The following is a 26,179-nucleotide window of genomic DNA, read 5'->3' as shown; positions in this document are numbered from 1 at the left end:
CAGATTAATTAACAAATTTTATAATGGCTGATTATTGCTTTTATACTCTTTGTTTCTATAAATTTTAGATACAGTATACAAGTGGAATCAAGCAGTATTGGTTCTTTGGTGACTAGCTTATTTCACCTAGTGTAACATTCTCCAGGTTTATCCATGTTGTCTCAAATGGCAGAATTTCCTTATTTTTAAAGGCTGAATAATATTCTATTTTATGCACATATTTTTTAATCCATCCATCAATGGACAATTAGGCTGTTTCTTTGTTTTCGTTATTGCAAATAATGCTGCAGTGAACATAGAAGTGCAAATATCTTTTTGAGATGTTGATTTCACTTATTTTGGGTATATAGAAAAGTAGAATTGTGGATCAGATGGTTATTCTATCTTTAATTAAAAAATATTTTTACTGACTTCAGAGAGGAAGGGAGAGGGAGAGAGAGATAGAAACATCAATGATGAGAGAGAGTCATTGATCAGCTGCCTCCTGAACACCCCCACTGGGGATCAAGCCCAAAACCTGGGCATGTGCAGTGACTGGGAATTGAACTGTGACCTCCTGGTTCATAGGTTGATGCTCAACCACTGAGCAACACAGGCAGGGATATTTATTAATTTTTTGAGGAACCTACACACTGTTTCTATAACAGCTGTGTCATTTGCATCCCCACAAACAATGCACAAAAGTTCCAGTTTCTCCACATTCTCACTAGCACTTGCTATCTTTTGTTGTATTTTTTTTTATAATAGCCATCCTGACAAGTATGAGGTGGTATCTTGTGGTTTTCATTTGTATTTCTCTGGTGATTAGTGATGTTGTGCACCTTCTCATATACATGTGGGCATTTGTAGGTCTTCTTTGGAGAAATGACTGTTCTGGTCCTTTGTCCATTTTGTAGGTTGTTGTAATCCAGCTTGATTATTTTTCATTTTATTGCCTGTACTTTTTGGTGTGATTTCAAAGAAATCATTGCCAATGCCAATGTCAAGAAGCTTTTCCTCTATATTTTTTCTTCTAGGAGTTTTATAGTTTGAGGTCTTGTGTTTAAATCTTTATAAACCATTTTGTGTTGATTTTTGTGTATGGTATAAGGTAAGGGGCTAATTTCATTCTTCTGCATGTGGATACCAACCTTTCCAACAACAATTGTTGGTATATTCATAAAGTGGAACTTTCTTTAGCCATATAAAAGCATAAACTACTGATACAAGCAAAAACATAGGTGGATGTTAAAAGCCATATGCTAAGTGAAAGAACTGAGACACAGCAGACACTAAAAACCATTTTGTTGCATTCTGCATTAGCCAATATGTTGAGACTTTGATCCCCTTTCCAAATTATAATTGGCAAACTTGACCAGATACCACCTGTGTATTCACCCACCTTGATAACAGTAGGACAAGTTCAAGAAGGGGTTTCAGCTGAACAGCAGCTGCCCGAGACAAAGGAAGTCCTGAGTAATCCTGAGTTTTGGGGAGAGCTTAGTTTCCTCTTGTTGAAGGTGCTAAGCAAGACTAGACAAAGTTTTGGACATATTTTAGAGGAACAATATGTCCCATTCTAATGAACATCTAGAATGTGTTCTAGAATGGGGGGAGGGATGATTGAATGAAAAATTTCAGAAATTCTAGAATTATCAATGTTCTCCAACGTTAAGGAGGAGCAGAAAGGCAGATTGGGGCACCCTGAAATAAGCAAAAATATTTTTCTTTGTAGAATAATAATAATTGTGTTTTAATAAATGTAGGTAGAGCTCAGAGGATTTTAGGGCTGTGAAACTACTCTATATAACACCATAGTGACAGATATATGTCATTACACATTTGTCCAAACCCATAGAATGTATAGTGCCAAGAGTGAACCCCAAGATAAACTATGGACTTTGGGTGATCAAGCTGAGTCAATGTAAGTTCATCAGTTGTAATAAGTTTGCCACTGTGGTGGGGATGTTGTATTTGGGGAGAAGGCTGTGTGTGTCAAGTCACTCCAGAACTCCCTGTAGGAGAATGAAAGCTCAGCATGGGGAAAGGAGTCAATGGGAAATCTCTGTATTTTCCTCTCAATTTTTCTGTGAACCTAAAACTGATCTAAAACACAAAGTCTTAAAAAATGTTAAGTATAATTCATATGTATACTAACACCCACTCTTTTACTGTGTAGTTTTGTGAGTTTTGACAAATTCATGTTCATATAACTATAAACATAGACTTATTTGTAAAGTCCTTCAAATGACCATATAAGAACAAATCAAGCCATCATATCTAATAAAAGAGTAATATGCAAATTGACCATCACTCCAACACACAAGATGGCTGCCCCCATGTGGTCAAATATGGCTACCCCCATGTGGACACAATATGGCTGTGACAAGATGGCCAGCAGGGGAGGCAGTTGGGAGGGACCAGGTCTGCAAGGGAGGGCAGGTGGGGTGATCAAGCCTGCAGGGGAGGGCAGTTAGGGGTGACCAGGCCGGCAGGGGAGGGCAGTTAGGGGCAAACAGGCTGGCAGGGGAGCAGTTAGGCATTAATCAGGCTGTCAGGGGAGTGGTTAGGGGGTGATCAGGCTTGCAAGCAGAAGTGGTTAGGGGCAATCAGGAAGGCAAGCAGGCAAGCAGTTGGGAGCCAGCAGTCCTGGATTGTGAGAGGGCCAGCAGTCCTACCAGAAGTCCAGGTAGGATCGGGCCTAAAAGAGCAGTTGGACATCCCTTGAGGAGTCCCAGATTGGAGAGGGTGCAGGCTGGGCTGAGGGACACACACCCCCATGCACGAATTTTGTGCACCAGGCCTCTAGTTTAAAATAATAAACTATAATCTACAAGTTATGCACAACTATTTAATTAATCCATATGGTGAAAATGTAATCCACTTTTAAAAAAATGTAAGCCACTTAGATGTTGTAGAAAAATCACACCCTCTATTTTGAATTGTTATGGAAAATAAAATGTGTAAAAACTAAGTTAAAAATTGCATTTAAGATTAAAAAACAAACAAACAAAACAAAACAAAAATAGAATAGTTCCACCACCTTTCCAAATTCCCATGCTTCCCCCTTTGTAGAAAATGCCTTACTTCACCCCAGCTCTTAGCCACTATTGAAGTGTTTTCTGTTCTTTGACCTTAACCTTTTCCAAAAATGAAAGACTGAAAAAGAAATGGAACCATACAATATATAGTCTTTTGAGTCTGGCTTCTTTCACTCAGCATAAGTTACTTGTTGGTCCTGTGGTTGCATGTATCAGTAGTTGCTTTTTCTTTACTGCTGAGTAGCATCCTATGGGATAGATGGACACAGTTTATCTATTCATCCATTGAAGGACATTGGGATTATTTCCAGTTTTTGGCAATTATGAATAAAGCTGCTATAAACATTGGCTTACAGGTTTTTGTGTGAATATAAGTTTTAATTTAAAATTAAATACTCAGAAGTGAGATTTATGGATTCCATGGTCAGTGTACACTAAGTGGTCAGATTATTATGATCTCTGAACACATAATAATCTGGCCACTCAGTGTGTGTGTGTGTGTGTGTGTGTGTGTGTGTGTGTGTGTATTTATATATATATTAGAGGCCCAGTGAATGAATTCATGCATGGGTGGGGTCCGGCCAGCCTGGCGAGGGGGAGGGGACATGGGTGGTTGGCTGGCCTGCCTGCTGGTCGAACTCCTGGTCGAGGGGACAATTTGTATATTAGCCTTTTATTATATAGGATATACACTGAGTGGCCAGATTATTATGCATTCAGAGATCATAATAATCTGGCCACTCAGTGTATATTCAACTTTAAAAGATAAACATATTTTGAATACATCAAATTTGTATTCCTGATTTGCTGTATGATTTTGGATTAGAAGTAGATTCCAGGTCTAATTTTTTGCATATAGCTATTCAATTTTCTCTCCCAGAGCAGGTGGTGAAAAGATTCTGAACATTAGTTCTTCATGGGTTTTAAAGCAAAATTGCTGTAAAAAGACAGGTAGTAAATGTTCAGAAATTTCCTTGGTGATATTTTTGCAGAAGAATTATAAGGAAGCAATTTTACCTCTTAAGAATCACTTTGAAAGCATGCATATCAATTGAAAAACTTCCAAGATGGATTTTCTTGTTCTTTTGTGCTTAACTTTCGTTCTGCTACAGGGAGTTCTAGAGTAACTTCACACACAGCAAATACCATGTTTTAAACAGAACCAGTCCATTGTCATGAAGACTTTGATGGTGATAGAAAACTAGCACCGAAGGCCTAGTAAATAAACATTGTTACTGGGTAACATTATGTGGGTAACCTTGTTGAGAGTAAACAGTATTTTTATATGTCACATTATTAGTTCCATCAGTTTGCCTTAGTGGATAGGATGGACATGGGTTTCTTGTGTTTACATAGGTACCTAGATTTATTGTTTTGGAACAAAATCTGTTTCTTTCTAAAATAAGCAAGGGCATTGGGTCAACCAACTATTATCAGAAAATAGTGTTTTTAATTTTTATGGGCATCTTCAGAAAATCAGATACCAAATAATAGATAGGAAGTTTATTTGTGGAGTTTATTTGACAAAAAGGAAATCTCTTACCTGTATAACTAGTTTTATAAAGTTGCAGCACTGATTTAATATAGATCAACATTTTTCATTTGGGAAAAAAAAGCTTATATTTGGCATTAAAGAACAGTGATTCAAATCAGAATAATCAAATTAGAAAACCACTTTTACTACATTTTAAAGTGAGGATTTTTCTACATTTTAAAGTGAGGATTTTTCTACATTGTAAAGTGAGGATTCCGTGATAAAAAATTAGCACTGCTTTTAGTTAAGAATAATATAATTTTGTTCAAATTAACAATAATTAATCTTTAGGGCATGAGGATAATGTGTCACAATATTTCAAATAACAATGCAAAAGAAAATAATAAAAGTTATCATAATTGCTAAGCTAAGCCAGTCTATTCTAATGAAGAACATCATTCAATGCTCTTAATTATAAACTGTTTTTTTTTTTTAAACTGGTGTTAAGTGACCTTCAAATAAACTTACACGAAAGTCCGAGGATTGAGTTAAAATATTTCTTTACTTTCTTCAGTATATTTATTATTGATATTAGATTTTTAATAACTGGTAATTTTACAAATTTAATTTCTAGTAGTAATATGGGAAAAATAATACAGAAGCAATAGATGTCTTCCAATCAGTTTCAAATCTTGAACAATTGCTTTAAAATGTTCATGTAATGAAATAAGATGCTTTGCATTAGGACCTTTTATTTAGGAATGACAGGTTCTTAATTCTGGGTTTTTGGCCAGTATCCAAAGCCAAGCAGCAGAGGGGTAGGAGAGAAGATGCATCATTATTCAGGCTTCATCCTGTGCCAAGAAAGGAAACTCACAGGAGCATGGCTCAGAGCATTCTTAAGTTACTAAAACTTGACTTTCTTTCTTGGATTAGTAAAGTGATACATTGTTGATTCTAGAAATTTGTAATTTAAGATGATTTCTCTGCATAGTACTCAGCAAACCATAAGATTTTTTTTGATAATTTCCAGTTTCATCAAAATACAGATTATTATTTTATGAGTGCACTGCCATCTTAGCACAGAGTCTGCATAAACTGTGGCTCCAAGGGCTGGTGTCTCAGAAATGTGGAGCATTCAGGATCACCTAACAAGGAATAAGTTCTTCATGACCCATTGTGGGTGAACAAGAAGTTTACAATTTCTCTGTTAAAAAGAAAACAAAGGACTATGTAGTTTTGAAATGCAAACATATTTTTTTTACTTAGATATTGTGTAATTTCAGATTCTGTAAGTGATATCATATTAGCATGCTGAGAATTATTGCATTCCTTGGGGACATAGAAAAAGATGAGTCTCCCCGACCACTGTGCGCCTGACCAAGACAGATCTTCCAGTGGGAGGGGTGATCAGCTGAGCAGGATATCCATTTCTATTATTCAGTTTGAAGTTCTAGGATCAAAGTGTGTCTTTGAGTGATTTATTATTTCTTTTTCAAATACGCCTGTTACACACACAGACAAACAATTTGTATAGTGACTTCTTTAGGAGCCTGTGGCAAGCCATCTTGGCGGGGAGACCAGATGGCCGACATCAGCATCTCTCTCTCTCTCTCTCTCTCTCTCTCTCTCTCTCTCTCTCTCTCTCTCTCCCCACTCCCCCATATTTATTAGAAATTTTAAGTCTGGCAGTACCCAGATTTATTCATTTAAAAACTCTGGGGATGGGGCCAGCAATATGGGCTTTAGGAAGTCTTAAGGATTCTGAAGCACCCTCAAAAATGAAAACTGTGGAACTTGATAATATTGCTTTGTACAAAAAAGAAAATTTAGCTTAGAACTTTTTTTTGGAATCTGGATGGCCCCTCTGCTTTTTGGGCAGTATGACAAGAAGCCAGAGTAGTAGGAAGTGATAGAGAATGAACAACCCAGGGGCAGCCACCATCAATATCTCCCAGGAGTTAGTGTTTAAACATCTCAGCTCTCTCTCCCCTGTAGGTAGGGATAATTTTGAGAGAGCATATTTTAGAGTTGTCCCTGTGGGATTGAGCTCCACTTGCTGATTTTTAAAAAGATTTATTTATTTATTTGTTTGTTTTTATTGCTTTTCAGAGACAGAAAGGGAGAGGGAAAGAGAGCTAGAAACATCAATGATGAGAGAGAATCATTATCCCTTGCCTCTCGCATGCCTTCTACTGGGGATAGAGCCTGCAAACTGGGCATGTGCCCTGACCAGGAATAGAACTGTGACCTCCTGGTTCATGGGTCAGTGCTCAACCCCTGAGCCAAACTGACCAGGCCATCTTTACCATTTTTATGAGCATAGTTCTGTAGTGTTAAACATAGTCATGTTGTTAGGCACTGGATCTCCAGAACTATTTTCTATCTTTGTCAAACTTTAGGAAATTGTTACCTCCCCCGCAAAAAGGAAAAAGTACCAAGGCATACTTTTAATGGTTGCTATGCCAATAACATGATGGGGATAATATTGTACATTCACCCCAAACGCTTGTCAACTTTGCCATTTTCCCCTTATTGTTTTGCTTTAAATAAATGATGTAGATGCTTAATTAATGGCTTTTTAGAAATCTGGTTCATTGTGGTATGCAAAAAATGATGCGGGGGAAAGTCACGCTCTCAAAGCTCTACTTAGACATCTGCTGTGTTTCTTTAGATCATGCAAGTCCCCCAAGTTTTCTCCAAATGAAATTTTAAGAATTATAAAGCATTGGGCTTTTGTGCTCAGAACAATGGCATTAATTTTTTTTTGTTTTGTTTTAGCGATGGAACCTTGCATCAATACACTTTATGTAAAACCATCTAACATATATAATGTTGCAGAAGCAGTATTTCTGAGGTTGAAGTGGGGGACAAAAAGGAATGGAGACTGGGACCTCATAATTTAACCTCCTTATGAGGGGAGGACCCCTAGGATATAAAGCAGTTTAAATTACTCTCCCCCCCAAACACACACACACACACACACACACACACACACACACACACACACACATCCTAATCTCTTAATTATTTATATGACATCACTTATAGGAGCTAATTTGCATGTGACAGGGGGTGGGAGAGGCTGGGAGAACGTCAATGGGGAAAAAAAAGAAGATATATGTACTACTATATGTAATACTTTAAACAATAAAAAAATCAATAAAAAACTTTTAATTATTACTCATTAATATATGTCTTGCTGTGTTTTGAGTACTAATGGGTATCCTAGGACTCTATACAAATAAGCCAGCAATATTATGGGATAAACACTGGTTTGGGTGCCAAGAGACTTTTCAGCTAACCTTGGCTCTTCTGCCAACTGTTACTTGGAAAAGTCTAATCTCTTATTTGTAGAATGAGGGACTGAACTAACCAATCTCTTAGAATTTGTTCCTTTAAGCCCTAACCTTCTATGTTTCTCCCTAATGCCTTGATATAATGACCTTATTCCTGATGAAAAGATTATCTTGGGAAATGTTGGCCAAAATTAAACCCTTTCCCCAACATCTGGTCTAATTTCCCTTTCTTGGGCAAATAGGCACCTTGGCCGAGTTCCAGTTCAGGTAATTACATTCTGCCTGCCACAATTTTCCTTGCATTGTCAATTGGCTATGGTGTTCTTCTCTATTTCTCCTCAGTGACTTCTCCCTTGATATTGGTGTCTGCTGTTTCACAAAACAGAACTCAAGCCATGGCTTCATTTGGGGAATTTTCTTGTGTGTTAAAAAAATATAACCTCATCACTACAATGGGCCATAAATATTTCAATATTTCTAGGTGTTTTGAAGGGTTTAGCTAAAAAAAATACAAGGTGGGCTCTCATGTGGGTCTAATTTTAGGAGTGACAGCATTGAGATTTACCTAAAAATACCTCTAATTAGAAAGTATGCTGACAAAAATGGCTAATATTTGTCTAAAAATTTCTAATGGGAAATCACAATGACACTGATAGATAATAATAAGAGCTTACTGTGTTTCAGATAACTTTTTTGGTTGTTAATCCTCACCTGAGGACATTTTTCCCATTTATTGTTAGAAAGAGTGAAAATGGGGGAGGGGGGGAAGAGAGAGAGAGAGAGAGAGAGAGAGAGAGAGAGAAAGAGAGAGAGAGAGAGAGAAAGAGAGAGAGAGGGAGAGAGAGAGAGAGAGGGAGAGAGAGAGAGAATCATTGATGTGAGAGTGTCTAACTTACATTGATTGGTTCTGCAAACCGGGTTGGGGATGGAACCTACAACCCAGGTATGCCCTTGATGGGGAATGGGACCTGTGACCCTTCAGTGAGCAGGCCAACACTCTAACCACTGAGCCATGCTGACCAGGGCTCAGATAACCTTTTAAGTGATTTCCATGTATCTACTCATTTGTTATTGTAATTCTCATTTTGCAGATGAGGAAACTGTGGGATGGAGGAGCTAAGTCTACTGCCTACAGTTTGTGTATTTCTTCTAAGCATCTCATGGGAGACAAGACAGATCAGTTATAATGGACCCATAGAATGAGCCATTAAGAAGAATGAGGTAATTCATATGATATGCAGTAGATGCAACAAACTCTTCCTGATGTATAATTGAGTGAAAAGGGAAAGATATAAAATAGTGTGAATGCTAAATTCTTTTTTTGGAATAAATCATGTAAAAGGCTGTGTATATTTTGCTGCTGTATAAATTTCCTTTTCTGATTTGGAAGAAAACCCAAGGTAATGTTAGCAGTGGTTACCTTGGGGTGAAGGTTGATTTTATTCAAAATTATTTTTATCTTTTGTGATATTTAAATTTTTTTCTACCATGTACATGATGTGTTATTTAAACATTTTGAAATTGTCAGGAAGGGTTATCTGGATGGTATGATCATGAATAACCTCTGGATTCTTCCATGTCCCTATTTTAGAAACATAATAAATAAGATTTATATCAATAAAAGGGAATTTGGCCTAAAACTAGCCTGAGAATATCCAGACTAAGTGTAGGAGAGTTCGATTCTTTTGGACTTTTGGCCTGGAGGCTGGTGATGGGGTGAATCTGGACTGGGGGTGGTGGTTGTGGTGGTGAGCCTGAGCTGGCTGAAGGTGGAGGGTGGAGGCCCTCAAAGTCACAAACAGAGTAAGGACATGAGTCAGATGTTGGTCCTATCAAAACAGAAGCCACAAACATATCACATCCTTTAAAAAATATATTGAGATTTTTGAAGTCAAGTTCACAATATGAAAAAAAGAAATCAGAGATATATGAACATTGTCTAATCTCCAGACTTGCTTCCCTGGTGGGTTTAGTTTGTTACAAGGGCAATGGGGGGCAGGACCCTGGACTTGTTCTTCCACAACCTCCCCTCTTTGGTCCAGAGCATCTCAGATTCTGCTACCAATGTGTTAATGAAGCAAAAGGCTCCAGAAAACAACCATGCCATTTCATGGGAATTGCCAGTTGTAAATGTGAGTACACACAGCAGTTGGTTATCTCTTTGGGGTTAAGTTACCCCATTCAGTGTCAGCTTGCGCAGACAATGGGTGGGGGCCAGCGACACCAGTATAATCCTTTTACCTGCCCTATCTGAAGTGACATTGGAATGAAGGGGCACTTTCAGAGGGTATCAGTTTCTTAGGTAAGTTCTACAAACAAGCCCCAGATCCTTTGCTTCATAATTGTGCTTCCACTCCAGGCCGAAGGAAGCCCGCTCTGCTTGTCACTCCTGCAAACAGATGAAAGACTCACTGAGCGTCTGGTGGAATTCCATTGTTGCGGTGTTTACTCAGGGACGCCCATGCCTCCACCTAAACATGGGCTGTGAGGAGACTGGTTTTCATGCTAAGCACTGCATCCTGAAAGCATAAACAGCAACTAAAACTTATTATAAAAAGAATTGGAAAGGCAGACAGGGTTTTCCGTTGATCTCAGTGAATAAATTTGTCTCCCACATGCCAACACCTTGGAGTTACCCAATACTCAGACTTGTCATTTTTCTTTCAAAGAAGCCACACCTTCCATTTCTCATTGCAAGGAACGGTGGTGACAGACACATCAGAATTTTATCTTCTTTTTAAAAGAACTTAGGTAACAGCGGAGCTGCAATGAGACAGGTGATGCAGGAGAGCAGACAGGGAGGGAGCAGGAAGGGCATGTTTCAATTCTATTGTGTCCTCAGTCTCGAGAGCAAGAACTACTGTGCCGATTCAGACTGCAGGCAGTCTTGGGGAGAAGATGTGCCCAAGTCCCCCTGCTTTGGGGACAGTAGCTCTACTGTTTAGACTGTTTTTTTCACTTTCGCCAATGTTTGTAAGCCAGTGGAAACTTCCATGAATCTAGGTCATTCATTCACAGTCAACCAATATGTGTTTACCGACCACTTATAATCTCAAAGCTTGGGGTGCTGAGAACAGACAGAGAGACCTGCCTACAGCTCTGCAGGCCAGAGTGATCCCACTAATGGTACTTTGTGTTCTTCTCTCCAGCTGAACAAACCTGAGTACACCAGGCTCCTGTCATAGACGATTCTATGCTCCATAAAATCCAAACCGCTCAGCAGGATGCTGGTCCCCACACTCCCTTCCAATCTGCTTGAGCTCCCCTCTCTCTGATCTCTGATCTGTTCATTAAATATAAAATGCAAATCCCCCATTCTGCTCTGACCCATGCGGTGCCCTTTGCCTGGAATGCTTCTCTTTCTGCTTTATCTACCTCACCCCTGTTCATTGGAGAACCAGCTCAAATGCGATTTGGCTAGCGCCCTTACCACAGGCTTCCCGGAAACAGTGATTGCTCCTCCCTTTAGATTATTATCAGTGATGTTGTTTGTTTGTGTGTTTATTTCCCCAAAAAGTTTCTTGAGGATTACAGAGAAGCACATTTTGTTCATCTCCATATCTTTAATTTTTATCAGTGCACTTGGCAATCAATAGATGCTTATTGAAGTCAAACATATAAGATTATCAATATTTCTCATGCAGAGAATTAGAAAGAGGATATAATAAAATATACTAAGCTAGGGAACTTTTTTTTGGTCATTTGCAAAAATTCCCTATGGTTGGTAGTAGATGTGGCAACTCACCTACTAACAGCAAGCCTGGCAAAGCTCCTTTTGATGGTCCTCTTATTGGGATCAGTTTAACCTTTTTAAAAAATATATATTTTTTGTTTTTAGTTACAGTTTACATATATTATATTGGTTTTTATTGTACAACATAATGACTAGGTATTTATATAATTTACACAGTGATTACCCTGAAAAATCTAGTACCCATCTGACACCATACATAGGTAATTCAATATTATTGACTGTATTCCCTATGCTATAGTTTACATCCCCATGACTATTTTGTAATTACCGATTTGTACTTTTTAATTGCTTTCCCCTTTCACCCATCTCTCCAACACCCCTTTCATCAGGCAATCATCAAAATGTTCTCTGTATCTATGAGTTTGTTTCTGTTTGGTTTATTTATTTATTTTAGATTCCACATATAAGTGAAATCATATGACATTTGTCTTTCTCTATCTGACTTATTTCACTCAGCACAATGCCCTCTAGGTTCATCCATGATATTGCAGGTGACCAGATTTCATTCTTTTTAATGGCTGAATTATATTCCATTGTATATATGCACCACTTCTTTTGTCCATTCATCTATTGATGGACACTTAGGTTCCTTCCATAGCTTTGCTCTTGTAAATAACACTGCAATGAACATATGGGTGTGCACATCTTTTCAAATTAGTGTTTTGGGTTTCTTCAGATAAATGCCCAGAAGTGGAATTGCTGGGCCCTTGTTTGTCTCTTGTTATATAGCCTTTGCTTTAAAGTCTGTTTTGTCTGATATAAGTATTACTACCCTAGCTTTGTTTTCATTTCCAATTGCATGAACTATCACTTTCCATCCTCCACTTTAAGTCTCTGTGTGTCTTTTGATCTGAAGTGGGTCTCTTGTAGGCAGCATATGTATGGGTCTTATTTTCTTGCCCATTCAGCCATCCTAGGTCTTTTGTTTAGAGCATTTATCCTATTTGCATTTAATATAATTATTGATAGGCATGTAGTATGCCTGTTTTATTATTCATAATTTTTAAAATTTATTGTTTTTTATTGTTGACAGTATTACAGATGGCTCCCATTTCCTCTTCTTTATCTCCCTCAACCCAACACCCCCCCCCCCCCACCTCAGGCCTTCACCTCACTATTGTCTGTGTCCATGGGCTATACATATATGCATATATGTTCTTTGGTTAATCTCTTCTTATCCCCTCTCCCCCAACTCCTCCTCCAGAGATCTTTTAGTCTGTTCCATGCTTCCATGACTCAAGACCTGTTTTGTTCCTCAGTTTATTTTGTTCATTAGATTCCACATATAAGTGAGATCATATAGTATTTGTCTTTCTCTAACTGGCTTATTTTGCTTAACATAATAGACTCCAGGTCCATCCATACTGTCTCAAAGGGTAAGAGCTCCTTTTTTTTTTTTTTTTCTGGACACATAGTATTCCATTGTGTAAATGTACCCCAGCTTTTTATCCACTCATCTACTGATGGGAACTTAGGCTGTTTCCAGATCTTAGGTATTATAAATTGTGCTGCTCTGAACATAGGGGTGCATATATTCTTTCTGATTGGTGTTTCGGAATTCTTAGGATACATTCTTAGAAATGGGATCACTGGGTCAAATGGTAATTCCATTGTTAATTTTTTGAGGAAACTCCATATTGTTTTCCACAGTGGCTACATCAGTCTGCATTCCTAGGGTTCCCTATTCTCCACATCCTCACCAGCACTTTTGTTTGTTGATTTATTGATGGTAGCCATTCTGGCAGGTGTGAAGTGATACCTCATTGTAGTTTTAACTTGCATCTCTCTGATAATTAGTGATGAACATTTTTTTCATATGTTTATTGGCCATCTGTATGTCCTCTTTGGAGAAATGTCTATTTAGGCCATTTACCCATTTTTTAATTGGATTGTTTGTCTTTCTGGTGTTGTGTAAGTTCTTTATATATTTTGGAAATTAATCCCTTATAAGAGGTGTCATTGGCGAATACATTCCCCCATACAGTGGGTTCTATTTTCATTTTCTCCATGGTTTCTTTTGCTGTGCAGGAGCTTTTTATTTGATGTAGTCCCACTTGCTTATTTTTTCCTTTGTTTCTCTTGACCTAGGAAATGTATTAGTGAAAAAACTGCTATGTGAGATGTCTGTGTGGGGTTGAGACCCTGCTCGCAGTGGCTGGGGCTCTGCTACCAAACTTTCCCTTGGGCTTCCCTGCTGTGCAGGTTCATGAGTTGGCTCATCCTTTCCATGTCTCCTCCTGTCCTTTTCCATGTTTCCTGCTCACAACATTACAGATCAGCTACACTTCAACTGGTTTTTCAAGCCGAATACTCTGCAGTTTAGCTACAAGTCTGGTCTGGTGTTGGGAGCAAGCACATGGAGCTTCCAGCTCCTCTAAAGCCATCTTAGAAAAACATACAACAACAATCTATTATTCATAATTTTGATCTTTATTTCTTTTTATTTTTAAAGGTGTTCCATTAACATTCCTGGTAATATTGGTTCGGTGGTTATAAACCCCTTTAGCATTTTCTTATCTGAGAAGCTCTTTATCTGTCCTTTGATTTTAAATGATGGCTTTGCTGTGTAATCTTCAGTTTAGGTCCTTGTTTTTTACCACTTCTAATACCAGGTGTACCGGTTAATAATGAGAATTTTGTAATAAAAGAAAACAGGATAATTTCAAGAGAAACATCAAAAGTGCTTTATTCAAAGTAATGTCCATCGCTAGCTACACATTTCCTCCATCTTTCAGGTAATTTGTGGATACCGTCCCAATAGAACTTTTCTTGTTTTGAGGCAAACCATTCAGAGACCCAATTTTCCACTTCTCATGTTTTGAAGGCTGCTCATAAAGTGCATGTGCCATCGATTGGAAAAAGTGGTAATCTGAAGGAGCAAGGTCTGGTGAATATGGCAGGTGGGTTAATACTTCCTAGGCAAGATCTTTTAATGTGTCTTTTACTGGTTTTGAAGTGTGTGATGGTGCGTCATCATGAAGCAAAATTACTTTGCCGTGTCTTCTGGTGCATTCTGGTCATTTCACGATCAAAACGTGGTTCAAATTGATTATTTGTTGTCAGTAGTGATCAGTATTAATGGTTTCACCTGGTTTTAGAATCTCATAATACACCACACCTTCCTGATCCCACCAAACGCAGAGCATTGTCTTCTTTCTGAAGCGATTTGGCCTTGCAATCGATGTTGATGGTTGACCTGGATCATCCCATGATTTTGTGCATTTGGGATTCTCAAAATAAATCCACTTTTCATCATCAGTCACAATTTGATGCAAAAAAGACTTTCTTTCATGCCCATGAAGCAACATTTTACTGATGACTTTTCGGTTTTCCATTTGTCTTTTGTTCAGTTGATGTGGCACCGATTTTCCTTCCTTTAAAATCTTTCCCATTACTTATAAACGATTGGAAATTATTTGCTGAGCAACGCTTAACCTTTCTGCAAGTTGTTTTTGAGTTTGAAACGCATCTTCATCCAATAATGCTTGTAATTATTAGTGTTCAAACTTTTTCGGTTGACCTGGACGTTCTTTGTCTTTCACATTGAAATCATCACCTTTAAAGCGTTTAAACCAGCATTCACAAATATTTTGAAATGGAGCATATTCACCATAAGCTTCCTGAAGTATATGATAAGTTTCAGCAGCATTTTTCTTCAAAATAAAATAATGAATTAAAACTTCCCACAAATGCTTTTTGGCACGAAATTTGACATTTTAAGCATAAAAATATCTATGATGTTAACACCTGCAGAAAATTTGACATATGAAGTTTTGAAGCTTGCTATCAATACAACAAAATAGCATATATATCAAATCACATATATATCAACATATGTGTAACTCCATCTATTGAAAAAAATCCGCATTATTAACCAGTACACCTGGTATTTCATGCCGATCCCTCAGTCTGCAAAGTTTTTGTTGAGAAATCAGCACTCTTATGGGAGCTCCCTTGTAGGTAACTAACTGCTTTTCTCTTGCTGCTTCTAAGATTCTCTCTTTGTCATTAACTTTGGCATTTTAATTATGTTGTGTCTTGGTGTGTAGGCCACTTTGGGTTCATCTTGTTTGTGATTCTCAGCACTTCCTGGACTTGTGTGTCATTTTCTTTCACCAGGAGAAAACTCCAGAAAAAAAGACAAATAAAATGGAAGCAAGCAATTTATTAGTTATAGAATTCAAACTAATGGTTATAAGGATGCTTTCTTAGCCAATATCCCTGATGATCATAGATGCTAAAATCCTCAACAAAATATTAGCAAGCCAGGTCCAACAATACATTAAAAAGGTCATATACCATGATCAAGTGAGATTTTTTTGAGGGGATACAAACTTGGTACAATATCCGTAAATCAATAAATGTAATACATCACATAAACAAAATGAAGGATAATAATAAAATGATCATATTGATAGATAAAAAAACAATTTCATAAAGTCCAGCACCCATTTATGATAAAAACTCTCAGTACAGTGGGAATAGAGGGAACATACCTCAGCTTAATAGTGTTTTCCTTAAGATCAGGAACAAGTTAGGGATGTCCACTTTCACCAATATTATCTATATTAATAAAAGTGTAATATGCTAATTAGACTGGACGACCTTCCGGATGAAGCTGGGGCTGCAAGGGAAGGAAGCCTGGGTTCCGGATGGCAGAGAGAAGCCGGTGCAGGCAGCTGGTGCAAGGAAGGCCTACTCTTGCACGCATTTTGTGCATTGGGCCTCTAGTTCAATATAATACTGGAAGTCCAACCCACACCAATCAGACAGAAGAAGAAATAAAAAGACATTAAAACTGGTAAGGAAGAAGTAAAACTGTAATTATTTGCAGATGACACAATACTGTATATAGATAACTCTAAAGATTCCACCAAATAACTACTAGGACTGATAAATGATTTCAATAAAGAAGCAGGATTCAAAATAAATATCCAGAAATCAGTTGCATTTCTATTCACTAATATTGAACTATCAGAAAGGGAAACTAAAAAAGCACAAAAACAAAAAACAAACAAAACACAATTGTTTTTTTAAAAAAATACCTAGGAATAAATTTAACCAAGGATATAAAAGATCTGTACTGAAGAAAGAAACTGAAGAAGATACCAATACATGGAAGCATATAGCATGTTCATGGATAGGAAGAATTAACATCATTAAAATGTTTATACTACCCAAAGCAATCTATAGAGTCAATGCAATTCCTATCAAGGTACCAATGGGATATTTCACAAACCTAGAACAATTACTTCAAAAATTTATATGGAACCACCAAACATTTCTGGTAGCCAGAGCAATCTTGAGAAAAAACCTCTACAAAGTTGGACAAATCATGCTACCTGATATTAAAGTATACCATAAGGCCATAGTAATCAAAATGGCATGGTACTGGCATGAAAAAAGACATATAGATTGATGGAACAGAATACAGAGTCCAGGAATAAACCCAAGCCTTTTAGTCAATTAATATTTGACAAAGGAGGCAACAACATAAAGCAAGGTAATGATAACCTATTCAATAAACAGTGTTAGAAAAATTAGACAGATATGTGCCTAAAATCGAAACTAGACCATTTCTTATACCATATAGAGAATAAACTCAAATGGATTAAAGACTTAAATTTTAGACTAAAAAACACAACAATCCTAGAAGAAAACATAGGCATTAAAACACTGGACATTTCTCGTAGCAATATTTTTTTTTATATATATGCATCTCCTCAGGCAAGGGAAACAAAAGAAAAAATAAACAAATGGAACCACATCAAACCAAAAAGTTTTGCACAGCACAGGAAGCCATTCATCAACAAAACAAAAAGACAACATACGAAATAGAAGGACATACTCGTGGATACATCTGACTAGGACTTAATATTCAAAATTTATAAGGAACTTGTCAAACTCAACACCAAACAAACAAACAATACAATTAAGACATGGGCAAAGGACCGGAATAGACATTATTCCAATAGACATATGAAAAGATGCTCAATGTTACTAATCATCAGAGAGATGCAGTTCAAAACTGCAATGAGGTGTCGCCTCACACCTGGCAGAACGGCTACCATTAAAAAGCAAGTGTTGGCCGCTGACCCCGGGCGCAGCGTGGAGCAGTCCCCACCCCGGGAGCGCCCCAGGGCCGCCGCGGACGCAAAACGGAGCCGGTGCGCTCCGAGTCCAGACCAGCCTGCTGGGGCCGCGCCGCCGCGACTCCTCCGGGGAGCCCCTCAAGTACCCCACCGCCGAGGGCGAGGAGCCCCGGCCCCCGAGGCCTCGCCGGGCCGGCACCCACGCTGGCTGTGCAGGCCGCGGGGTCCTGCCGCCGCTGGCCAACCCCTCGTCCCCGCCGCCCAGGTCCCGGGTCCCGCCCTTCCCGTCCGCTCCTCAGCGCCGGTTGCTCTACGGCTGCGCGGGCAGCTACTCCGAGTGCTGGCGGGGCACCCGGGGCCCCTGGGACGCCGGGGTCCTGCAGGCTACGGGGAGAGCGAATCCAGTGCCAGCGAGGGGCAGTCGCCTGCCTTCAGCTCCGCATCCAGCCCCTCGGACGGCCGCGGGGGGCCTCGTGTGGCCGCCGCTGCTGGTGGCCGCCACCGCAGCTTCAGGGCCTGCAGGTGGTGCGGGTGGAGGGGCGCCCGCGGGCCCCGCCGAAGTCTTTGTGAAGATCAAGGCTTCCCACGCGCTCAAGAAAAAGATAGATTCTGCATTTCCATTCGAGTTCTGTCAGGGTCATGACTACAGTATGAGTTTGGGGGTTTGCTTGTGCTCCCCCCTTCATAGCCTCTGCACCACCACACTCCCAATCACCGACCCTTCAACACCTCCCTTCCAAAGACCACCCTTTTCTCGGCTTCCAAAGACCCTTCCTCGCTGCCCCCACCCACTGTGGTCTCAGTTGAAAAGGCTCCCCCTCCACCATAGGGAGGAATGGGGGAGGAGCCCTGTTTGACCCACTTCAGCTGAAGGCCGGGTTCTGCAGCCCGCAGGCAAGAACGGTCCCTCTCTCTGAACCTCACTTGCTTCTTCTGTACTCTGGGTGTACTACGGTATGCTGAAGGGGGAATTCAGTTTGAATTTCCCCATTTAGTTTAGACACTTAGTCTGTTTGATGCCTTTCACTTCTCTCACTGAGCCCTCTTATTCCTCCTTTCCATGCCCAGATATGGCCTCCTCATACACAAAATGCCCCCCATCCATGTCTCTGGACCCCTAGGAATTCCCCTTGGCACACGGTTGGAGACTCTGTCTGACCCAGATGGTGCCTGCAGAGTGCCCTGGGAAGGCAAGGAGCACTGACTTGGGGGTTTTTGAGGGTCAAATAGGAGTTGATAACACCTGGAAAGAACTAGGTGGACAATTATGGAGGATTGAGAAGTAGAAGAGGGGAAGGAAGATGGCTTCTATCTTGTGACCCCCCCCCCATCTGGTGAGAGGGAGTTGGGGGAGCTCAGGATGACCCTCAGCTGTTCCAAGCCAGTATTTTTTTCTTTTTCAAAATATCTGTGTTTATTATGATGGTGACTCCCCTGTTCACAGGGGGGCCTGATTCTGTGAGTTTCTCTAACCTCTTTGTAAATAAATGTACAATGTTAAAAAAACAAAAACAAAAATAACACAAGCGTTGACAAGGATGTGGAGAAAAGAGAGCCCTTGTGCACTGTTGGTGGGAATGCAGATTGGTGCAGCCACTGTGGAAAACAGCATGGAGTTACCTCAAAAAATTAAAAATGGAACTGCCTTATGACCCAGAGATTCCATTTCTGGGACTATATCCAAAGAAACCGGAAACACTAATTTATAAGAATATATGCACCCCTATGTTCTTTGTAGCTGGTTATTTACAATAGCCAAGATTTGGATACAGCCCAAGTGTCCATCTAATCTAATAATAGACAAATATGCAAATTGACCGCACCTTCGCTACACCTAAGCCACGCCCACCATCCAAGCCACGCCCACCAACCAATCAGGATGAGTATGCAAATTACCCCAACAAAGATGGCGGCTAATTTGCATATCAAGACAGCGTCGAAAGAAGCCAAGAGCTGCAGAAGGGAGTAAAGCTTCGAAGAAGCAAGCAAGCCGGGAGGGGGGGTGAGGAGAAGGGAGGAGCAAAGTCAGGGCCGGGGCGAAGGGGAAAGCAGGCGTGCTGGCGGAGAAGACGGGGCGGGTGACAAGGGCGGGGCGGAGGAGGGGCCGAGGGTGAACGGAAAAGCAGGCGGGCTGGAGGAGAAGGCGGGGCGGGGCTGGGGGCGGAGGGGAGGCGGGGTAGAGTGCAGCAGGAAATCCTATTGCAGGATTTTTCCTGCAACGGGAACGCTAGTTAGTATGTAAGTGGATAAAAGGCTGTGGTACATTTACACAATGGAATACTACCCAGTGGTAAAAAAGAAGGAAATCTCACCTTTTGCAACAGCATGGGTAGAACTGGAGAGTATTATGCTGCATTGAATAAGCCAGTCAGGAAAAGACACATCTATCTATCTACCTATCTATCTATATAAAATCCTAATATGCAAATTGACCAAATGGCAGAACAACCGAACAACCAAATAATCGGTCACTATGACATGTGCTGACCACCAGGGGGCACGCACGGAACATGGCGGGCATCAGCAGCAGGTGGCAGAACGTGGAACATGGTGGGCATTGGCTGTGGCAGGATAGTGGAGCAGGTGAGCAGGGGCGCCAGACCAAGGCGGGGCACCTATTGCTGTCATCGGGGTGCGCCTCTGGTGGTTACAAAAATTCTTGCTCCCACATGCCACGGTCCTGCCCAGTACTCGCACCTGCTGCCAGCATCCGGCACCAGCCCCAATCACTCGGCACTGTCAGTGGGTGTGAGAGGTGGCTGCCAGCCTCAATCGCCCCTCGGCTTCTCCACCTCCCCCTGCTCCTGAGGCTGGATTGGGGCCGGCAGCCGCCTCTCACACCTGCAGCTGGCACCAGAGCTGCTGCTCACACCCGCTGCCAGCGCCTGGCGCTGGTCCTGATCACTAGGCGCCATCAGTGGGCGTGAGCAGGGCCTACACAGTCAGCGTGTGGGAGCAGCGGCGGTGGGAGCGGGGTAGATGGGACTGGGGGCCGAGGTGGGAGCAGCTGGGTGGGGGCACAGAGGATGGGTCGAGACTTTCCCCTGGGCCCACCACAGCGTCATGGCCCACAGTTCCTTTCAAGGTGCATAAATTCGTGCACTGGTCCCCTAGTATCATATCACTTATATGTGGGATCTAATGAACAAAATTAAACTAACAACAACAAAAAAAGAAAGAAACAGACTAAAAGATATACAGAACAGACTGACAACTGTCAGAGGGGAAGGGTGTTGGGGGCTGGGTGAAAATGTTGAAAGGATTAAGGAAAGAAAATAAAAACACCCCATAGACACAGACAATAGTATTGTGATTACAAGAGTGGAAGGGAGATGGGGGAGATAACAGAAGATAAAGGGGGATTAAATGGTGATGCAAGGAGATGTGACTTGGGGTGGTGAATACACAATACACTGTGCAGATAATGTATTATAGAATTGTATACCCGAAACCTAAATAATTTTATTAACCAATGTCATCCTAATAAATTCAATAAAAAACAAATTAGAGGGTAAAAAATTAAAATTTAAGGGGTTTTCTCTTTTAAATGGAATTAACAATCATACTAAATATAGATTAAATATAACTTTCAAGTTATTTTACTTAAATAAGTAATAAGAATGTACTCAGTACATTCTAAGGCCTTAATCAAATGTAAAATTTTTATGTCATTACTATTATTATTGGGGTAAGAGAATTAGAATATTAATTCATGGAAAATTCAGATTTCATTAAACATAATTTAAACCACAGAGTACTGTTCAGAATCAAGTCTGCTACATTCTTACTTAAAGTAACTGGCAGTGTTGGAACCACATCTACACTCCATGTCTCCTTAGTCTTTCTCAGGGCCCAGCGTTCATTGATCCTTTCAATGACACCTTCTCCCAAGAAATACAAGCTCCAGAGGATAATCCATTTACTTTTCCAAAGATGCTCAGTCCAACCCCGAACTCCGCCTTTCAACACACCTGTGTGTCCTTTGTAGCGTGAGAAGAATGAGATTGTGCACAATGAAATGGTTCTCAGTGTCCAGATAACTCCATTTTTAAAAAAGTCAAGGTCTGGAAGTTCCCCCCTCCCCCCTTCATCATTTTTGTGTGGATGTTACATGGCACGTTGCACTGTACACAGTAAGTCGTCTACAACAGAGCCATGGGCAGCCTCGGAATTCATCCACCTGCTGAGTCCTGTGTGTTGTCAGCCCTGGGGCCGTGGAGAAGGGCAAGAGTACCCTTGGCTTCAGGTGGAGTGCTTTGGCCATAGACTTCTTCCAGAACGACTTGCAAAGCAGCATCCCCAAGGTAATCGCCTGCAGTGACGCTCATCCTGGCTCTGCAGGACAAACACAGGTTATGCCTTGCCCGGACGGTCACCACGAGCCTCCATGTTGGGGGATGAATCCCAGCGTCCTGGTGCCCCTGCCTGCCCTCCCTCCAAATGCTATCATAGCGTAAGGCTAAGAGGAGGAAAGGGGAAAACAAGAGCAAATACAAGCCCTCAGGTCTCCCCAGTTGTGTTGGGGATACGTTGTCTGTGGGCCTGGGTATTTATTTTCTCTCAGAGATGGCAGGTTCCAATCATAGAGAAATTGTATCTGGTTAATTTTTTTTTTCAAGTTTAGAAGGCTCTTCCTTTAGTGATTGTAGAATTTCTTATACTAGTAGTTCACATAGTCACATGATTCTCATTATTGCTATCAATCCTACTCCATCTTTCTCAAGTCTACCTCACCTCAAAAAAAGGACATAATGCCTTTTTCAAAGCCCAAGGCATAAAACATCCTATCTAATGATAGAGTAACATGTAAATTACCATCACTCCGCTATGCCCACAATTGGGCGGCGGGAGGATGGGGGGCGGGACTCGTGGTGGCCTATCCGGCCATTGAGAGGCACAGATCCGCTGCCACTGAGGGGGGCTACCCTGCTGTTGAGAGGCGCAGGGGGCGGGACTCCTGCCCCCTGTGCCTCTCAACGGCCAGATCCGCAGCCGCTGAGGGGGCCTGCCGAGGACACCCAGCTGCGCCTCTCAACGGCAGGGTAGCCAGGTGTCCGCAGCAGCCCCCCTCAGCGGCCGTTGAGAGGCGCAGGGGGAGGGACTCCCGCCCCCAGTGCCTCTCAACAGCAGGGTAGCCCCCTCAGCGGCCGTGGACCATCAAAAGTGGGGGAGCTGGGTGCCTGTCTGCTCCGGCACTAGGCCTTTCAGAAGCCTCCGCCGTGCTGGAGGCTTCTGAAAGGCCTGGTAAACCATCGGACAGGCACTCAGCTCCCCGCGATCAAAAGCAAAAGCGTGGCAGCTGGATGCCTGTCTGCTCAGGCACCAGCGATCGAAAGCGAAAGCGTGGCAGCTGGATGCCTGTCCACTCAGGCACCAGGCACCCAGCTCCCCCGTGATCGAAAGCGAAAGCGTGTAGGGGACCCTACACGTGCATGATTCAATCATGCACTGGGCCTCTAGTATTTTATATAATAAAAGAATTATGGGCCTGGCCTGCATGGCTCAGTGGTTGAGCATCGACCTAGAAGCCAAGAGGTCATGGTTGGATTCCCCGTGTGGGCTCTATCCCTAGTGTGGGGTGTGCAGGAGGCAGCCGATCAATGATTCTCGCTCATCACTGATGTTTCTCTCTTTCCCTCTCCTTCTCCCTTCCTCTCTGAAATCAATATATATATATATGAATTATGATACCACAGTGCATAATTAAATGTGCACCATACATCATTGTTCCTGAAGTCAGAAACCACACTCCGTCACAGAGACTCTCCTAAGGGTAGATAGAGTCTTAAGATCTGTGGGCTAGTCAGTGATAAGGGCCATTTCCATAATGAGTAAAAATGGCCGTGCTGGTGTCCTTTCCACAACTGAGTCATGTTTCATGATGAGGGTGTGCTAATTCCTTCTACTATTAGCTAGCAACTTTTAAATGCAGCCATTTTACTAAAATAATTCATTCTTCAGTGGGCACCAGAGTACACAAAACATGGGACCACCCCGTGCATACTCTTTTATCTCCTGCTTTTCTAAAAAAAAAAAAAATTTCAATTACACTTGATATTCAATATTATTTTATATTAGTTTCAGATGTACAACATACTGGTTAGACATTTATATAATTTACAAAGTGATCTCCCCAATATTTCAAGTATCCATCTGGCACTGTTCAGAGTTGTTACAGTATTATTGGCTATATTCCCTATGCTGTACTTAACATCCTCATGACTATTTTGTAACTACCAATTTGTACTTTTTAATCCCTTCACCTTTTCCACCCAGTGTTCCAGTAATTTTTGTGGAGCTCCACGAAGGGGGAGGGAAAGAGGGAATTTGTCAAGAAAAGGGAAATGGGACAAGGTGAATTAAAAAAGGAACCATAGTCTTGGTCTGACCAAAACGTCCTTTGCTTTGCAAATTCTAAATATGTTATCCCTGGTCATGAATATTTTTAACAGATTAAAAATACTTAACATTTGCACTTCTCCGAAACACTACGCAAACTGCCTGCTGTGCAGTGCGGGAAGCTGGTTGTTAACATGCACAGAGCAGGCCCGCACCTGTCCATTGTGGCTCCTGTCCCTCTGTCCATGGATGGCACACAGTTAATTGAGTCCAAGGCCTCCCCTTACTTTCTCATGCTCTTTGCTGTGGCCTCCAAACCCTGGGGAGGGGGGGGCGGGTTCTGAGTCCACTCCACGTGCAAACTCTGCACTGGGGGCCCCTCTGAACCCAGTTGTGGTGTCCCTGCCCCCAGTTTGGTAATGCTGCCTGGACTGTTAAAGAGGCCTCCAGGTCTCTATGCCTTTATTCCTAAAATCCATCTTCCACCTTGCCAGGTGAAGCTTCTGAAATCAGAGCTCTAATTGTATCATGCCCGAGCTCAAAAATATCCCTGGCTTTATAGATTCTACCCACGTTGTCCCTGGCCTGGGACTCTGGGCCTCCCCTGTCTGATTTCCACATGCTGTTCTCCCAGGATCCCTCACCACCTGCCTTCTCCAGGAAGCTCCCGGGGCCTGGCCATCCCTCTCAGTCTGATGCAGGTGCCTCCTCTCCCTTGACTTTGGAATGCTCCCTCTCCCACTGTTGTATTTTCATTTCAGAGCCATGCTTCCTGATCCAGAAGAGATGACACCTCCTCTTTGAAGCCATCCCCTGTTTGCCAGGCAGAAATGATCTCTCTCCATAGGACATTCACCATTTTACAATAATTAAATGGATTTATTTTGTTGTAAAAAATAAAATTTAAAAACCACAACTGTAATAAATACCATTTGTATTACAAAAGTTCAGATAATACACAAGAAGGAAAGATTTCCATGCCCTCAATCTCTTTTCTCTTTAATCTAATTACTGGAGCTAACTATCACCAAGAGTCTGATGTATTTTCAAATTTTTTTTCTGCATTTGAACCCAGATGTAAACACACAGGCTGACTTATTTTTAAAAATTTTTGTTAATCTTTACCTATTGATTTTTAGAGAGAGTGGAAGGGAGGGGTAGAGACAGAGAGAAACATCAATGTGAGAGAGACACATCAATTGGTTGCTTCCAACACGCACTCCGACAGGGGACAGGGATTGAGCCTGCAACTGAGGTATGTGCCCTTCCTTGACCAGAATCGAATCCCAAAGCCTTCAGTCTGCAGGGCAATGCTCTAACCACTGAGAAAATTGGTCAGGGCATAGGTTGAATTATTTTATTATTATTTTTAATATTTTTATTGATTTCAGAGAGGAAGGAAGAGGAAGAGAGAGATAGAAACATCAAAGATGAAAAAGAATCATTGATTGGCTGCCTCCTGCATGCCCCCCACTGGGCATGTGCCCTTGACTAGAATCGAACTTAGGATCCTTCAATCCACAGGCCCGATGCTCTATCCACTGAGTCAAACCAGCTAGACCTAGGTTGACTTATCCTACATAATAAAGAGGTAATATGCAAATTGACCATCACTCCAACACACAAGATGGCCGCCCCCATGTGGTCAAAGATGGCCACCCCCACGTGGACACAATATGGCCACCACAAGATTGGCCAGCAGGGGAGGGCAGTTAGGGGCAACCAGGCCTGCAGGGGAGGGCAGTTGGGAGCGACCAGGCCTGCAGGGGAGGGCAGTTCAGGGGGACCAGGCCTGCAGGGGAGGGCAGTTGGGGGTGACCAGGCCTACAGGGGAGGACAGTTAGGGGCAATCGGGCTGGCAGGGGAGCAGTTAGGCATTGATCAGGCTGGCAGGGGAGTGGTTAGGAGGTGATCAGGCTGGCAGACAGAAGCGGTTAGGGGCAATCAGGCAGGCAGGCAGGTGAGTGGTGGGGAGTCAGCAGTCCTGGATTGTGAGAGGGATGTCTGACTGTCCATTTAGTGTAATTGGGCCTAAACGGTCAGTTGGACATCCCTCGGGGGGGTCCCAGATTGGAGAGGGTGCAGGCTGGGCTGAGGGACACCCCCCCTCCCGTGCACGAATTTCATGCACCAGGCCTTTAGTTTTAAATAAATGTTGAGTCATCCTGTAATTTTTTGCAACTTTTTCTCTCACTCAATAT

General features: G+C 41.6%; 1 long non-coding RNA gene across 1 annotated transcript; it reads left to right on the top strand.

Moving 5' to 3' along the window:
• Nucleotides 1–1,815: 1,815 nt before the first annotated feature.
• LOC114231413 (uncharacterized) lies at nucleotides 1,816–24,894 on the top strand. Its single transcript, XR_003617369.2, has 3 exons — nucleotides 1,816–1,903; nucleotides 8,885–9,014; nucleotides 24,740–24,894. It is a non-coding gene; the product is annotated as an uncharacterized LOC114231413 (long non-coding RNA).
• The last annotated feature ends 1,285 nt before the right edge of the window (nucleotides 24,895–26,179 follow it).

This window comes from Eptesicus fuscus, chromosome 12 (genome assembly GCF_027574615.1).
Source record: "Eptesicus fuscus isolate TK198812 chromosome 12, DD_ASM_mEF_20220401, whole genome shotgun sequence".
Classification (NCBI taxonomy): domain Eukaryota; kingdom Metazoa; phylum Chordata; class Mammalia; order Chiroptera; family Vespertilionidae; genus Eptesicus; species Eptesicus fuscus.
The sequence above is the reverse complement of the archived record's forward strand: the minus strand, read 5'-3'. Positions and strand labels throughout refer to the sequence as shown.